Consider the following 17607-nt stretch of genomic DNA (forward strand, 5'->3'; position numbering starts at 1 on the left):
GCCGTCACGCTCGGCAGCGGCGCGCGCGCTGCCTCCCAACTCCCTGTTGGAGGGTGTCCTCCCCCGCCCCCACCCCTTTGGCCGTTTACTAAAAACTGGAGCATAACCAGTTCTAAAACGATCCCTGCCTTCTTGTATTACGTCTGCCCTACCCCGATGCTTGGGAAATCGTTTGTTCCGTGCTTCTCACGAGGAGAAGCCGGATTTTCAGAGCTTGAATATGTCCTGCACCAGGGGAGAAGTAGCTTCATGTGCCCCCAACCCCTCCTTCCTTTTGAACAGGAATTCTAACTGCAGTTCAAACAATATTTCCTCCCCTTAAGAGACCACCTGGTTCGAACGGTGAAGGTTAGTAGGTCTCCATTTCACAGGTAGTGAGACTGAGCCTCCGAAGTTAAGTAACTTAGGGATGACTGCACAGCACTGTGAGGTGTGTGTGTGTGTGTGTGTGTGTGTGTGTGACCGTCTAAGGAGAGCAGAGCAGAGCAGAGCTGCTTCTACATAAAAAGTTGAGTGGTTTCAAATACAGAATGTAGATTCAGAAGTTATGGTCTCAGAGTCCATGTTGTAGGTCCTAAAGCAATTCATGTTAGATTGCAGGAACTTCCCTCTCCGTGTCACTGGCCTGAATAACTTGGGCAGATGCATTTTGTATTTCCCCCCAGGACTTCCTGACTGCTCTGCCTGGGAGGGCCCTGGGCTTTGGGGATGTGCTCCAGAGAGCCAGCCCGCACGGATGCCAGAAGGAGTTAAGAGGAAAGAAGGAGAAAACAGAAAATGGTTGTCCCTTCTCCTGTCCCCAGCTTTGGAGACTGACAGTGGGAGTCCGCAGTCTGGGCAACCTCCTGGGAGCCGTCTACAGTCTCAGAGCAACCAGATCACCAGCTGCAGCAGCTGGAGGGCCCCTGGATCTGTGCCAGTGTGCTCTAATTCTATAAACACTCAGCCATCTCTGGGTTTTCCACTGTCAGCTCTTGGTTTACAAATTACCTGGGAGGACGGAAAGAAGCCACTGTGGCCAGCATTGCTTACGCAGGAATGCTGGAGCAGCAGGGTGGGGCTTCATCCATAAGCGGCCTGGCCTGTCTCTCTGTCCTCCTCTTTTCCCCCTACTCCTGACAACGGGAGCTCCCAAGTGCATGAAGGGAACGTGCTTGGGTGAATGTTTGCATGTGTCACTCCAACCCCTCCCACTTCCTAGAATCCCCCCATCTGCCCTCAGGAATTCATGGCTCATCACCACCACTCCTACTTATTGCAGCCGTCTATAGACCCTTGGGTTATTCCAACTCATTCCTTGAAGATGTGGGTACTTGGATCACTGTCACTCTCCCCAATACCATTCCTGTTATAATTCTGATTTCTGAATCTACACAGTGGATTCTTCTGTCCTCTGGTCTCTCAGCTCTTCAGCGTCCTCTCCTTTCCTTGACTTCGTCCAACTCTCCAGGCTCCCTGCTCTCACAATGACATCATCCATAATTTCGATGTCAAACATTCTACCCTCCACCCACCACCTCCTACTTTTCCAGTCTACTCTGTTATCTTAATCCAATGGCTCTCTGACCTTAGCAGCACCTATGATTTGCTATCTCATGACATCTCTTCCCCCTTTATCCACCTTAGTTTCCAGGTACATTATTATCTTTTCTTTCCTTCATACACTTTCAGATTCAACTCCCCCCACCCCCTTCTCTTCTTACTTACTACTTACCTGGAAAAACCACAACCCTGATAAATACGAATTCTCCACTTTCTTTCTATCAGCACCTGGCTAAACATGGTTGGAAGAAGCACGGCATCAGGCTTCCTGGCCTTATTTTCAGTTCCTGATCGCCGATCTCAAGTGGACCTTAGGATAGCCCAGCAATCACTCTCCGTTCGCCTATGTTTCTTCCCCTTCTCCTCTCCCATTACCTTGGGTGCACCATCCCTTCTCCATCTAAGGCCACTTCTTCCATTGTGGATCAGATCCTGTCCCTTCTCATGTGGCTTTTCCCCCTTTCTACCTAAACTACTGTTTTCCTCTGTCCTAGGTGATTCCCATTGGAATACAGACATCCTACTATATTCACTCTTCCCTGACACCACCTCTCTCCCCAACTACCACTCCCGCCAGTTCTCGGCTGCCCTTTACAACGAAATTCATCAAAAGAATTGTCTACACTCATTGTGTCCACTTCTTCCTTTTGTTTTTGAAGGCAAACAAACTTCTGTTCATCACTCTTCCAAAGTAGCTCTTGCCGTGGTCAAGACTGGCTTTGCTATTGCCAATTCCAGTGGTTCTAATAGCAACTGTTGATCCACCCATCCCGTGTGTGGATGGACTCGTGTAGACTGTCTGCGGGATTAGTCTCCTCCCTCTCCTCATCTTATTGAGAAGCAGTTAGTCTTTGCGTTGTAAGGGAGGCCATCTATGAGTGCTTTGGGGTCAGCCAGACCTTGGTTCTAATATCTGTTCTGCTACTAATTAGTAGTTTCATTTCTGCAAGCTTCAGTCCCTTTAAAAATGGAGAAAATAATCATACTTAACTCATAAGGTTGTGTTCAGAGTGCAGTAAACTAATGCACATAGACACCCCCCCCCCCCAGAAGAGAGACTGTCACATTGTGAAAATCAGGTAAAATTAGTTATTACGGGATGGCCAGTTCCTTTACAGCTGAGAAAAAAATGGGCTCTTTTCTTTCTTTTAACAACTTTGAGTTACTGAAAGGAGTCACCAGCCACAGAATATGCTTCAAATTAAGGGCAATGTCACATTGCCCTGACTTTTGGTTGTGTTCTAAAAGAATTGGCTTGGAGATTGGTTACATGGAGTTGGGAGAAGGTTTTCCCCATGGGAAGAGCAATACAAATGTTCTACTTGACGACTGGGTTCTGGAGCCTGCCAGATTGTTCTAACTCACAATGGTATCCCTTCAATTTGTACCTATAAATGGATGCCTTGTAAGCCAAAAAATTTCCTTATAGCACTTCAGTTGTTTGAATTTCTTAATCACCCGAAGGTTAATGAGAAAATATTTTCCTTATGTCATCATTTGCTGTTGAAAACAATTAAATATATGATTCCAATTTCCTATCTTAGGAAGCAGAGCAGAACAAACAATAGTATTTCCTGTTCACCAAACAAACATTTGTGGGGAATTTACCATACTTCCAGCACTGTGCTAAGCACTGCAGATACAAAGGTGGTCAGGACAGACTCCTGCCCTCCGGTCACTTACTGTCTAATAAGGGATTCCGTGACAGAGGACCTTACTGAACCTCAGGCAGTGTCCAACGTGCCTACCTAGGCTTGACCTTTACAGGCCTCTTATAAAGAAATGGTGCTGCTGGAGGGTCACTGATCTATAAAGGACAGTGCACAAGCTTATCAGTTGGAAGCTGAGCTCTGTCCATTTTTAGAAGGCACTCTCAGGATGATACTAAACCTCTCAGCACCTGGGTTTCCTGACAGTAGCAAAGTAGGGAAAGTATGAGACAGACCGCACAGTGTGCCTGGCACAGTGGATGCTTAGTAAGTGTTACTTCTCTCCCACATAGAGGGCCCGACCATGCCAGAGTCCGCTAGGAGGAGAGTGATCCTTCTGTGCCGTGGCACCTGCAGACAGGAAGAAGGAGCTCTTCCTTCTGTTTCTGTGGCAGCATTTATTAGAGGGTGGGACATGTGGAGAGAAAGTGGCAGGGAGGAGATATTTCTGGGGCTCAGGGTGAACTATTTCTAGAACTCAGGTTTTCCATAGAAACAGATGACATAGCGGGCTAATAATGTCCACTATTACTATTGCTTGCTACATCATGAGTTGAATGGGGTTTGGGAGCTAGTCTGGGAATCCGACCTCTTTCTTAAATATCTATATCTAAATCTCTATCTCTATCTCTACCTCTATTCATATATATAAATTACATGTTACTATATAAACAAATAATACATGTTCAAGGTAAAGGAAAAATTATTTAGTACAGATGAGTATAAACTATAAAATGAGTTCCTCTTTCCCATCCTATCCTAGTCTCCATCCCTAGACTGAAACACCATCCACAGCTTCTTGGGCGTCCTGGGAGAGATTATTTTAGTCATATTCAAATGGGTATATGAACTGTTTCAAACAGTTACATATCATACTCCAGATTCCAAACTAAAGGCAATAAGTTTCTAAGTGAACTTTTGGTCCAGCTCCAATCATAAGCTGGGGCAAGGAAGCATGCAGAAACCACGGATAAAAGGTCTTATCTACTAGTGGAAAACAGTAAAACTTTGAACAACATGTAGACTTTGGAAGGACGATACTTTGGCTATCTGGGAGGCTCCATGAGACTCCTCACTCCTTGGTGAATGAAGTATGGCCAAATGGCACCACTGGCTATAACTCTAGGATCAGAGGAATTCTTAGCCCCATCTCTCGAGCTAAGAGCACACTGCAGAAGCTTGTGGGGTGGCTAGCACAGTGCTTTGAGCACAGTGGCCATCACGGATAGCCTGCTGAGGGTGCAGGAGATACAGCGGTGGCCAGGGCTATGCCTGCTGCAGTCTGGGAATGCCTTCATCCCCTGGCCTACTCTGCTGTCCAGGCGGCAGGCCGGTCTGGACTGCAGGCTCCACTTGGGGCAAAGGCCACAGGGTGGGACCCTGTTGCTGTCTCCAGCCTGCCTTTTATGGGCTGCTCTGACTCTGGGGTCCCCAGGGTCTACACAGCTGCTCGGTCAGTGGAGAAGAGTTGGAGATGAGAGTCTTATACAGACACAGCTTCTTCCTCTAAGAAATGCAGGAGGGGCTGAATGCCATGTGGGGAGACTTATTTGCAGCTGAAGTATGTTATCAATTACCTTTGCAAGGAAGAGCTGCACCAATTCGACAAAACCAAGTTTGAGCAACAGCCAGAGGCCACTAGGATCTGTCCACAGCCTTCCCAACCCCGGGCCTTGGAAGGACACTGATTTCAAGCATGAAAGACAGAAAGAAGTGGGCTGAGCCCTCCCTCTGCCTTCCTCTCCTCCCCGGCCTTGCCCTTTGCTCATCTTCTCTGCAGGTAGCCTTCTGTCTCCCGGAGGCTCTCTGCTAGTTAACAGCAGAGCAGCAATGCCCGCCCCCCCTTCCCCACCCCGCTTCTCCCTGGGGAGCATGGGCAGGACTGATTTAGGGAGAGAGAGTGCGGCCGTGGCTGCCTGAGCACAGCACGATTCTCTTCTGTTATACAGTCTCTTATCTGTGTCCTCTTAGGACAGGCCAACCAAGGACAAATGTATGCCCACCCGTAAGGTTTCACCAGAAAGAAACTGGTACTTAATTGGTCACAGCATGAGCTCCAGGGCCGAACTGGCGCAAAGGCCATCTCCCCTCCTCCTAGGGTTTAATATTTGTACATATATTTAGTATATATGTATATAAACATACATAGTTGCCTTATTTCCCTTAAACAAAAATCAAAACTTCGGACAACTGTTCTAAAGAAGGCGTTCTATAACTTCCAAAAGAAAGAAATGGGCTCTACAAGAAAAGCAACTATCTCACACCTGGAAAAAAGTCATCATCCTCAGCAGAAACAATACAAACCAAGAGATGAGATGCTGCTAAGTCTGCCAGGAAGCCAAGGATTCATTTTCTAAAAATGCTAAATATGTTCTCCGAAAAATCCAAATACCAATGCGCTAGGTGCTACTAACAAAAGCAAGGTGTTTCACAAAATGCATAAGCCAATTGTATTCGTCCAGCCCGTTAGGGTTCCTATTACTAAGTATGGAACAGAGATGAAGATTTAAAAGACTCCTCACTCAACATCATATCAAAGGAGATAAACTCCGGCTGAGCCAAGAAGCTACTGGAAGGTGTATGTGGACATGAATCAGAATAAAAAACCATTCCAAAAATACACACAGAAGGTCCCTGCAGAGGAAAATCACACACTTCCAACTCACACCCAGTTGGATCTACCGGGTGAAATCAGACAAAATACCCTGTGTTGAGATTAAGGGCAAAAACATTTGCTGCAATTGAAGTCTGTGACCAAACTGCGACAAAAGAAATCCGTAGGATGCATGTGAGTCTCCGCTGAGATGCGGAGACCTGCCCTGATCTTGAATTTTCCACCCAAGCATCCTGGACTGTGGCCTGAGAGGAACTCTCTTCTCTCAGAGACTGCAGAGAATCCTCTCAGCCTGCCTGAGGCCTTTTGCCTTTCACACTGGAATGGCATTTCCAAGACGATATGGCCTTGGCAGTCAACACAGCATAGGTACTGGAAGGAACAGTAGAGGCCAAGGTGCAAGCCCTAGTCTTGCCACTAGTCTTTGGGAAGTGTCCAAACCTGCCCAGACCGTGAACTCTTCTGTAACACGAAAAGCCATTTATGGAACTTGTTAAAACAAATGCCAGGAGAGGGGGCGCCTGGGTGGCTCAGGGGTAGGGTGTCCAACTTCCACTCAGATCACGATTTCACAGTTCGTAGAGTTTGAGGCCCGCGTCAGACTCTGTGCTGATGGCTGCTTCAGATTCTGTCTCCCTCTCACTGCCCCTCCCCCGCCTCAGAAAAATAAACAAACATTAAAAATCGGGGCACCTGGGTGGCTCAGTCAGTTGAGAAACTGACTTTGGCTCAGGTCATGACCTCGCGGTTGGTGAGTTCGAGCCTCGGGCTTGCTGCAGTCAGCCTGTCAGTGCAGAGCCTGCTTCAGATCCTCTGTCCCCCACCTCTCTGCCCCTCTCCGGCTTGCACTCTCCCAAAAATAAATAAACACTAAAAAAAAAAAAAAAAAAAACCCTTTTTTTAAGTGCCAGCAGAGGACTGTGGATAACAGATTCCATCGTGTTAGTCTTTTTACCGCACCATATGCAAGAGAAACGTGCAAAAAAGAAACAAGCCTCACAGAAAGGTGGAGATGCCACACAGCGTTGTCCTTTGAAACCGAACAAAGAAGTAAAATGGACACCGCATAGCCCAGCGGTATAAAGGCCCGAGTTCGAACGTGAGCTCTGCTGGCATTTAGCCGTATGACCTTGGCTTCACCATCTTGCCGCTCCAAGGCTCCGTTTCCTCGTCTGCAAAATGCGGATGATGCAAATAACTCCTCGTGGGGATTTCAGTGAGAATCGATAGGAGATAGAATAACGCCCGCAGCAGTGTTTAGCGCACACAGCGCTCTCAGAAAATGTTCCTCCTTTCCTTCCTGCCTGATGTGAAAACTCTCCCTGACCTTGAGAGAAACCGGAAGGGAAATCTGCTCCTTCCTGTTTTTATAACCATAATGGAGACAGCACCGCGGCATTTCTACCACGCACCTGGCCTGGCCTGCCGGGTTAGGGTTCCCAAACTTCCTGGCTCTCCCCTGAGGAGACACATAAGCAGGTGGATTCCACTGGGAAGAAGGGACAATAGGGTTCCCGAAGGGCTGAGTGAACGCATTTGTAACAGGATTTGGAGATTCGCCGAGGAGGGCTGCGGAGGCCGCCCCTCCTGCGCCAAATCCCCACACGTGTGGTGTGCTAGCTGGCAAATGCAAGGAGCAGCCACATCAGCCTGTGACGCAGCGATCGGAAACAGAGCTCTGGCCAAATGCTGGCCCCCTTCTGTCTGATGCGTCAGGCACTGCAGACAGCTTCGCTTGGAAAATGGGTTCCAGCCCTTTCAAATAAGTTGGAAAAACCACCGGCCCAGGTCCTCAAGGGCGTTTTTAGCAGTGGAGGAAGCAAGAGTGGCAGAGGGACTTTCCTCCAGAAACTTCATTTCACCCCCAGACATCCTGGGTTCTCCTTGCCAGCTTCCTGAAGGCTGTTCCTACTCTAATGGGCGCCCGAGACGCCCTCACGATAACACAGAGGCAGATGTTGCGTGGATCTGGCCCTGCCCCAAGGCCGATGACTCACCGGGATGACGGAGCCTCCCTGGCAGATAACACGGTTCTCAGAGGATTCCATGAAGCCAAGAACAAAACCCAAAGGCCTGGACACTCCAGGACTTTCCCTGGTACTTCACTAGAAATGGAAACTCTGTTAGCCCACAATGGGCATCCCACAATGGGTGGGAGAGGTGGGACAGAGGTCAGGGCATGGAGGAAAGATGCTCAGAAGCAGGTGGGTCAAGGCCTAGGCAATGCATTAGCTGAAGTGGCCGTGGGAGGGTCTTGGATGATAATCCACACGTTGCAACAGCACTGTTGGTTTTCTGGCCCTGCTCCGAGCTACGGCTCTTTTCTTCCATGACAATGAAATGACTGGCAATAAACGTCTGAAACTGGCCTACCAGAGGCCTAAACTGAGAAGGGGGTGCTGGAGGGTAAAGCGAGGAGTGATAGCCATAGAGTGGCATGGGGTCAGGCAGATCGAAGTTCAAATACCCACTCTGCCACTTCCCAGCTGAAGGATCTTGCACAAGCCTCTTGTCAGCCTCTTCGGGCTCAGTTTCTCCATTCATAAAATGAGAAGAAGGTTGTGAGAATGAATTGAGATCATCTATATCTATATAAAAAAGGCTCGGCATCATGTCTGGTGCAATGTATATACCCAATGAATGACTGCTCTTTATTTATTTTGGTGATGACGCCAATTGTGACTTAGCTTTGGCCCAGCGGGGCTTCCACTTTATTTCTGAGTGCAAGTTCCCATTCTGGCCACTTCTCTAGTCCTCTTAAGACCTGAGCCCTTTCCCTGAACCACAGCCCAGGCCTCTGAGAACCACCCTAATACTAGCTGCCCATAAGGATTTCTAGATTTCAGCTCCCTTGATTCTTTGTCACTGTGGTTCACCCACATACCACACCACTGCCATCCTTTGCCTTGGACACCTCCATCATCACCTACTGAGGGTCCGAACTGGGACCACATATCTGGTATCTGTTGCCCACTAGAGGTAAACTCCTCCATCAGCCCCCGAAGCTTATCAATTACCTGAGACCAACGCCTCCCCATCAGGCAGTTCTAAGACACCGGTCTGGTTCCCCTTCCTACTAGCCAGCCGTGCCCTGAAGATGGGAGATCCATGGCAGGGTCAACTCATAGCGGGATGTGGTCATTTGTGGAGTTGGTGGCAACAAGCAGTTTTTAGCCACCGGCTTGTCACAATGGTCCTGAAAGCTTCTAAAATTCTGTGACAGGTGATTCTATTGCCTAGGTTACAAAAGCACCAGCAGACAAAGCACATCTACTTCCTTTCTCTCCTCTGACTTCAGACTTTGGTGAACAAGCCTGGAGCGGTGAATGGAATGCTATGGGTGTGCTCACAGTACCATGAAGTGGTGCCGTGGTGCCGGGAGAGGTGTGCACAGACCAGCTGGGTCACCACAGTCAAAGGTGGCTCTCGGCGAGGGAGAGATGCTCACAGGATGCGGTCCTACCCATTTTATTCATTCGCTGAGCCACACGGCCAGCCTGCCATTGTATGTATACGCATCAAGTATTCGCTAGGCTGCTTGTGAAAGGGATGCAAAGGCCAATGAAGCAAGGCCTCAGGAAGCCCAGAGGCTGCCCAAGCTATGCACCGTCACAACACGGTAAGGCAGGCGCCGTGACACGGGAACCTGTAAGTTCCGCGGCCGCGCTAAGGTCAGACCTCTCGGTCAGACCAGGGTGGAGTGGTAGGTGGCGGCAGGGAGAGATCCAGAATAGATGACTTTGGCTGAGGCTTCACTGATGCGTGGGAACCTGCCGGGCGGAAGGCAAATAGTAGTAACAGCCCGCGCAGAGGCTCACGCTGTGCGAGAGCGTGACATGACCAAGGATCCAGAGGCCGGTCAGTGCATCAACAGAAGGGGTTTGCTTTTAGTAATGAACAGCAGGAGATGAGTCTAGAGAGGCAGGCAGAGGTCTGATCAGGGAAGGCTGTGTGTTGAGCGAGGGAGGTTCAACTGTATTCCATGGGCTGTGAGGAGACACCGGCATAAGAACCTCTAACAAGTGGTTAGGTGGAGGTGTGACAGGGCACAGGAGGGAACAGCCGTTGGCTTCTGGCTGAACTCATCCAAGTTTTCTCAAAGTTTTGTCCTTCCCTTTGGGCAGTCTCCCATTGTGTGCGGTAGGCCCTGTCGGAAGATGTACCCTGGGGCAGAGCTCTATAAGTTACCCATTTTAGAGACGGGGTGCAGCAGAGTGTGGTCTGGTGATCTCCCCAACCATCTTTCTCCCTTGTGTTCCCAGTGCTTGGCACATAGTAGATACTCAATACTGGTTGAATGAATGTATAAACGACAATGGGAGGCATAACCTTACTAAAAACCTCATGTGAGTGCATTAGGGGCCTTTATCTCCTTATCCACAGAATGGTTCCTACCGCCAAAGTAGATCTCCATTAGAGTTGGAGGATTAGGGGGGGGGTGGTTCTTAGACCTGAAAGAGGCCCACAAGTCTGTGTGAGGGTTACCTTTGTATGCGCCACTCCAGGAAACTTACAGCATCCCCATCACTTAACACTGAGTTGCATTAATCAGATGTCAGGCAAGAGAAAAGAGAAAGTGAGCTGACCTACTCTGTTTCTACTGGTTGCATTATCCTCAAAGCCAGTCTTTGCAGGGCTGTTGAGAGGAAAGGAGACAAGATAAGCAGGAATACAGTACCTGACACATGTTAGGTGCCCAGAGATGTGTGACTAACTTCCTCCCTGGCTAGGGTAAGGGCTCAGTAAATGACAGCTCGCATTACTCATAGTCCTTATCACAGCCCTACGAAGTAAGCATTCTTACTCTCATGTTAGAGCTGAGAATACGATAGGCTTTCTCAGGCCACGTAGCTTATAAGTAGGAAATTCAGGATCTGAACCCAGGTCTGCCTGACTCCAAAGTCCATTCCTCTCCTCTCCTCCTGGCTTTTTTTGAAAAGACAAACAGCACTGGGCACGTACTGAGCACAGCTGGGTTGACACAATGAATGCAGGAGTTGAAGAGTACCACGTGTATCAGGGACATCAAAAGCAGCCATACCCCCTCTGGTGTTGGCAAAATGATGAATTCCAGCATGAGACAACCAGGTTCCCTCCTCCAAGGGCCATTTTTCACCAAGATCCATGTTTCCAACAGCTCTCTTGTACGTGCAGCTCTTGGAATCTCCTGAAATAAATAATGAGCACAAAAAAAGGGAGATGAATTACCACTGATGCTCTCCTGGGACAGAGAAGCCTTCTGGTAAGAAAGTCGTCATTTCCAGTTCAGTATGTTTCTTTAGCATGCAGAGATTGTGGTCAAGATCTGGGCATGGCCCAAATATGAGATCTTCCAATGAGGCTACTCAAATCTGCAAACCATGGTTTCCCTCCCCATTCAGTTAACAAATGTTTATGGAGCAACCATCACATGCCAGGCTTTGAGCGAGAAACTTACTGTGTTGAGTTCTGCACATAATATAGACTTCTAGAATTTCAGGGTAGGATACAGTAGAATCTCAATTTCATAAAAATAATCGGTATATACTTCTATATATGCTTAGAACACAGACTGGAAAAATTTTGAACCAGAAAATTGGAGGTAGCTACTAATACATTGGAATTATGAGTGCTTATTTTCTGTGTAATTTTCTGTATTTCCACAATAAACGTGCATTACTCTGATTGTCTGAAAAATGTATACAGTAAGTGTCATTTGAAAGAAAAATACCAGGGCTAAGAAGGATCATGGAGACCAATTTTTCATTTCCCCTTGAAAACCATGACAGAAAGTCACATGTCACGAAGGGTCCTGGCTTTCACGAAGAGGTCACCTCACCAGGTACCTCTGAGAAGTCCAGCCTGGGGAATCTCTACTTGTATCTGGGAAGATTACAACTCATGGCCAATCTTTTGCTTTTTCATTTCAAAGAGGTTTTCATAAAGCTCTGCATGTAGCAGGTTCTCAAATCGACGTGGCCGAATAATTGGACGTGACTGATTGACTTAATCTAGAAATGCAGTGCGTAGGCTATCCACCATGTCAGAAACCCTGTCAGCCTAACTAGGATGGCCACCAATTATCAGTTGTTGCAATCAGACCAGCTGGCTTGCTTTGATCTCTAGAACACTGTCGAAAGTTGCCTTGAAGTTTCCTGCAGGCACGGCACATTGACTTGTTGTCTTTTGGCTGTCTGCCTGGCGAAGTCTGGTGCTCTTGGGAATTGCAACGAATAACGAAAAATCTCTCGTAAAATACCAGGTGGTACCAAAGATTGTGCTGTACTTTACTGGGTACTGGCTCCCTAGGGATTTGTTTTCAATCCAAGCACCCAAAAGTTTTAGAAGGGAATCCTAGACCAGAGGGGATACAGCACAATGACGCAGCAAAAACATTGGACTTACGAATAGATCCAGATTTTAGCCCTGGCTCTGGCACAACTGAGTGATTTGGGGCAAACCACTTACTGTCTCTGGCTTGATTTCCCCAACTTTAAATGAAGGAATTAGGACCAGATGTTGGCAAAGGCTTGTTCAGTCTTCCAAAACTTGCAGCTTATAATAATATGCTTTACATACAAAGGCGACCTATCCACCCACATCAGTGGGTGGAGAAAGCTGTGTTATTTATCCATTAGCAAACTGAGACATCAGCCTGAGCACATGAGAGGTGGCTGATCAAGGCTAGAGATAATCTGCCATCAGAACAAGACATGCTCTCTGTGCAAAACTAAAAACATGTCTGGAATAGAAATCCAATCCTGAGCCGTGATCACGCCGGCATCGTCATGTAATCAAACGACCTAAGTATTCAACATCTTGTACCTTCACCGGTCATGAAATAACATTAATAATAGTACTACATCCTTAAAAAGCAACTTTTATTTACAGTAGACTGGCCATTCAAAACCATTTCGTCATTAATTCTTGCAGTATCTTTGAGGAGTTGGAGATTCTAATAGCTTTATTTGGCAAAAATCGAGCTTTATTGATTACTTGGACAGTGGTTTTCTTCACCGCTCTTGGCCCAGTGATCTAGGCACCCCCTGCCCCACCAAGGAACCAGGTTTGTAGGATGATCTCTCCTGGATGTGTGAGGTTAGATTCTCACATCTGTGTATTTATTTTATTAATCTGAGCTACATAGGCTCATATTGTTTTATTAACTTCAACCTACAAACCCCGCTGGTTTCTCTGATGCTTGAATTTCACACCCCAGCTTGGGAAAGCCACACACAAAATGTGAACTGAAATTGCATCAAGCACAAGTATTTCGAGGAAGACTTTGATCAATCCCATCTGTTACTGACACCCTAACACTATCACTTCAGTCACGGGAAGGCCCAGCGTTGCTCGTGAAACTGTGGAGCCTAGGAAACATTTTCCAGGCCTCTGGCCATAATTTATTCAAGGTTTTCTATAGAGTGGTGAACTTCTATCCATGTCTCAAAGACTAAGTCTGCACAGAAGAAACTAAAACATGCAAAAAATCTTTAAAGTTTATTTATTTTTGAGAGAGAGAGAGAGCAAGGGAGAGACAGAAAGAGGGGGAGAGAGAGCAAATCCCAAGGAGGCTCTGCACTATCAGCATGGAGCCCAACCCAGGGCTTGAACTCATGAATCATGAGATATCATGATAGCAGATATCAGATATGATGACCTGAGCTGGAACCAAGAGTCCAACACTTAACCGACTGAGCCACCCAAGTGCTCCTGAAAAGACAAAATTAATGCAACCTTGGGAACGGGGAGTGAGGAAATACTTTAAAGGATAAGGTGGGGTGGCGTGAGTGGGAAAGCCTGTTCAAATCCTACAGTTGTAACTGACTTTGAGAAGCATTTTTCAAAGAGCTATCTGTTGAAAGTGCTGCTATAAACATTGGGGTACAAGTACCCCTATGCATCAGCACTCCTATATCCCTTGGGTAAATTCCTAGCAGTGCTACTGCTGGGTCATAGGGTAGGTCTATTTTTAATTTTCTGAGGAACCTCCACACTGTTTTCCAGAGTGGCTGCACCAATTTGCATTCCCACCAACAGTGCAAGAGGGTTCCCATTTCTCCACATCCTCTCCAGCATCTATAGTCTCCTGATTGGTTCATTTTAGCCACTCTGACTGGCATGAGGTGGTATCTCGGTGTGGTTTTGATTTGTATTTCCTTGATGAGGAGTGACATTGAGCACCTTTTCATGTGCCTGTTGGCCATCTGGGTGTCTTCTTTAGAGAAGCATCTATTCATGTTTTCTGCCCATTTCTTCACTGGATTATTTGTTTTTTGGGTGTGGAGTTTGGTGAGTTCTTTATAGATTTTGGATACTATCCCTTTGTCTGATATGTCATTTGCAAATATCTTTTCCCATTCCAAATTATGGAAAGAGCCTAAATGTCCATCAACTGATGAATGAGTAAAGAAATTGTGGTTTATATACACAATGGAATACTACTTGGCAACGAGAAAGAATGAATTACGGCCTTTTGTAGCAATGTGGATGGAACTGGAGAGTGTTAATGCTAAGTGAAATAAGTCATACAGAGAAAGACAGACACCATATGTTTTCACTCTTATGTGGATCCTGAGAAACTTAACAGAAGACCGTGGGGGAGGGAAAGGGGAAAAAAAAGTTAGAGAGGGAGGGTGGCAAACCATACGAGACTCTTAAAAACTGAGACTAAACTGAGGGTTGATGGGGGTGGGAGGGAAGGGAAAGTGGGTGATGGGCATTGAGGAGGGCACCTGTTGGGATGAGCACTGGGTGTGGTATGGAAACCAATCTGACAATAAATTTCATGTTAAAAAAATAAATAAATAAATGTTAAAAAAAAAGAGCTATCCGTATTCCCACGTTATTGAAGCATTATTTACAGTAGCCAAGATATGGAAACAAAGTGTCTTATTAATGAATGAATGATTGGATTAAGATGTTTTCTTTAAACATACACAGTCACATAGTAGATCTGGAGGGCATTATGCTAAGTGAAAGAAACCAAAGAGGGAGACAGTAAATACTGCCTGATGTCACTTACATGTGGAATCTATAAAGAAAAAAGGTAGAACTCTTAGATAAAGAGAATAGAAAAGTGGTTGCCAGGGGCAGGAAGTTGGACAAAATAGGGAGAGGTTGGTAAAAGGGTGCAAACTTGCAGCTGTAAGACAAATAAGGTCTGAGGGTCTAATGTACAGCCCAGTGACTCTAGCTGATAACACTATTGTATAAGTGACATTTGTTAAAAGAGTGGAACTTGAATGTTGTCCCCCATAGGTAAATATGTAAGGTAATGGATATGCTAACTAGATGGGAAGAATCATTTCACAACGTACACACACATCAAATCGCCAGTGTATACCCTAAATATCTTTCGATACTATTTGTCGATTAAACGTCAATAAAGCTGAAAAAATAACATAGGAAAAATAAAGAGAAGCACTAAGCCACCTGCATCGTTGGACACTGGGATGTATGGGATGCAGGATACTGTGAATACATAATTGATCTTTCATAAACATTGGTTGATTGAACAGACGCATAAATGATAATGACCAGTGTTTGTAAGGACCCTAGTCAGATATCTGCTACTGTTAAGCTGGCAAAGGAAACCTTCCTGCCCCAAGAGAGTGGTATGGGGCCCAATGGACCTTTGGACTTGAGGAAGTTAACTCGGACTCCCTGATGACCAGAACTCTCCCTAAACAGACATGTCCTCCTCTCTTTTCAGAGCTGCCTCCAGAGCAAGCCATCCTCCCAGCTGCCTGAGCCAGAAACAGACTATCCTTGATTGATTGATTACATCGCGCATCTGATCAATCACCACATTTTGTCCATTCTAACTTTCAGGTGTCTCAAGAATACATTTGCTTCCCTCTGTTCTCAGTTCAGCCACTATCATCTTCCATTGAAATACTACAGCAATTTCAGTGGGTCCCTGGCCTTCCTTTCCTCCAACCCAGTCTCCACACTTTGTTGTATAGTATATTTTTTAAATTTCTTTGTAAAATTTTTTGTTTATTTATTTTGAGAGAGGGCGCACACAAATGGGGGAGAGGGGCAGCGAGGGAGAGAGAGAGAATCCCAAGCAGGCTCCATGCTGTCAGCGTGGAGCCCAAAGTGGGGCTTGATCTCACAACCATGAGATCATGACCTGAGCCAAAATCAAGAGTTGGACACTTAACTGACTGAGCCATCTGGGCATCCCAGTTGTATTAATATTTTTAAAACATACATCTGATCACGTCACTCCTCGATTAAAATACTTCAGTGATTCATTATTCTCAGGGAAAAGTCTGGACCATTTCATACATAAGGCCCAACTATAGCAAAGTATTTACAGTCTCTGAATAAGCAGCCTTCTTTGGTCTTTTGTGTATTCATCCGGCCATTCTAGAGCTCTAGCAAGACTGCCTTCCTGCCTCACCTTGCTAACTGCAACTTATCCTTCACATCTCATCTTAGAGATGGTTGTATGTTCCCACAGACTTCCCTGTCCTTACCTCATTACATGTTTCACACTGTACTGTAAATGTCTGTTAATATGTAGAGTTTAGTTCATAATTTATGTCCTTGAGAACAGAGATCCTACTTATTTGTACCCCTGGCATTTGTACAGGGGCTGACCCAAGGTAAGCACTCAACATATATCTGTTGAATGAATGAATGAATGAATGGTGGTGCTTGGCACAAGCATCTTTAGCATGTTCCTTTGGAAAGTATTCTCTTTGCAACCTCACCCACCTCCTCTGCTTCTTTGGAAATTTCTCCACTTAAAAGCCACACCTTATCTGCCTCTGCTTCCTGGCCCCATCCTGACCTTCTCATCCAGTCTAACCTGCTGAGATTCTCCCACTTATACTCCCACTTCAGTCTGCATACCTGTTCCTCTGCCCAGCATGCCACTAGAGCCCCTGCCCTTCACACACCTGCCTCCCTCTCCAAGCTTGGGATGAAACTACACGTGACTATCCACAGGAGATACCTGCCCACCTAATACAGCCGAATCACACCTAGACCTCTAACCAATATCTCTGGAGTCTTTTCTGTCAGTGGGGCTAGATCTAGAAATACAAATTCAGAAAACCCCTGGCCATAACCTTGACTCTGCCTTTACTGCCATAATATAGTTCCAACTGTAGAGAAGGAATAAATTATGTAGACGTGCCGTATGTGGGGAATCATGTGGTATATTGCATCATCTAGGTATTCGAGCAACAAGGGGTTGTAAAGAATATGAACACCCTCACAGCAAGGAAGTCCATTTGCTGATTACTTATACTACAAATCAAAATATACATAACTTATACCATAAATCAAGATGTATATAGAGATATTAATATAGTTATACAAAATTTATTCATTTGATAAATATTTACTTGGTATCTCCTATGTTTTAGTTACTGTGCTAAATGCTTGGGATAGAACAGGGTAAATGTCTCTCTTTCTTCAAGGAGTTTTCAACCTTGTCTGGGAGACAGATATCTAGACATATCATTACAGAATAACGTACTAAGTGCAAGCATAGAGGCACGCACAAGGTAAATCAAAGATCAGCAAATAATAAAATCTAGAATTTGGTAGGGATCTTAGGGCCTTTAGTCCAACCCTTGCCTTATGCATGAGTATAACCTCTCCAGTATATGCCTACCTGGCTTAAACTTAAATACTATCAGTGGGAAGGACCTCCCTTTCTCTCCAGGCAGCCCATGATATTTGTGAACACTTTGGTCAAGCAACTCATTTTAAAATTCTTCATATATTGATATTTACCAACAA

At 46.0% G+C, this 17607-nt stretch overlaps 1 protein-coding gene and 1 long non-coding RNA gene across 3 annotated transcripts in view; one reads left to right on the forward strand and one right to left on the reverse strand.

Annotated features, from left to right (window-relative positions):
* AMOTL1 (angiomotin like 1) overlaps positions 1-8975 on the reverse strand; it is a 130785-nt gene extending 121810 nt beyond the window's left edge. Inside the window, exon 1 of one of the 2 annotated variants that reach the window (XM_047878359.1) lies at positions 8883-8975. The gene's annotated coding sequence lies outside the window, so the exon portion shown is untranslated. The remainder of the gene's footprint in view (positions 1-8882) is intronic. The other variant, XM_047878360.1, reaches the window with a different exon arrangement.
* LOC125176621 (uncharacterized) lies at positions 160-15791 on the forward strand. The gene is made up of 4 exons (XR_007156345.1): positions 160-348; positions 9164-9484; positions 11003-11107; positions 15560-15791. It is a non-coding gene; the product is annotated as an uncharacterized LOC125176621 (long non-coding RNA).
* Positions 15792-17607: the final 1816 nt, after the last annotated feature.

Source organism: Prionailurus viverrinus, chromosome D1 (genome assembly GCF_022837055.1).
Source record: "Prionailurus viverrinus isolate Anna chromosome D1, UM_Priviv_1.0, whole genome shotgun sequence".
Classification (NCBI taxonomy): Eukaryota; Metazoa; Chordata; class Mammalia; order Carnivora; family Felidae; genus Prionailurus; species Prionailurus viverrinus.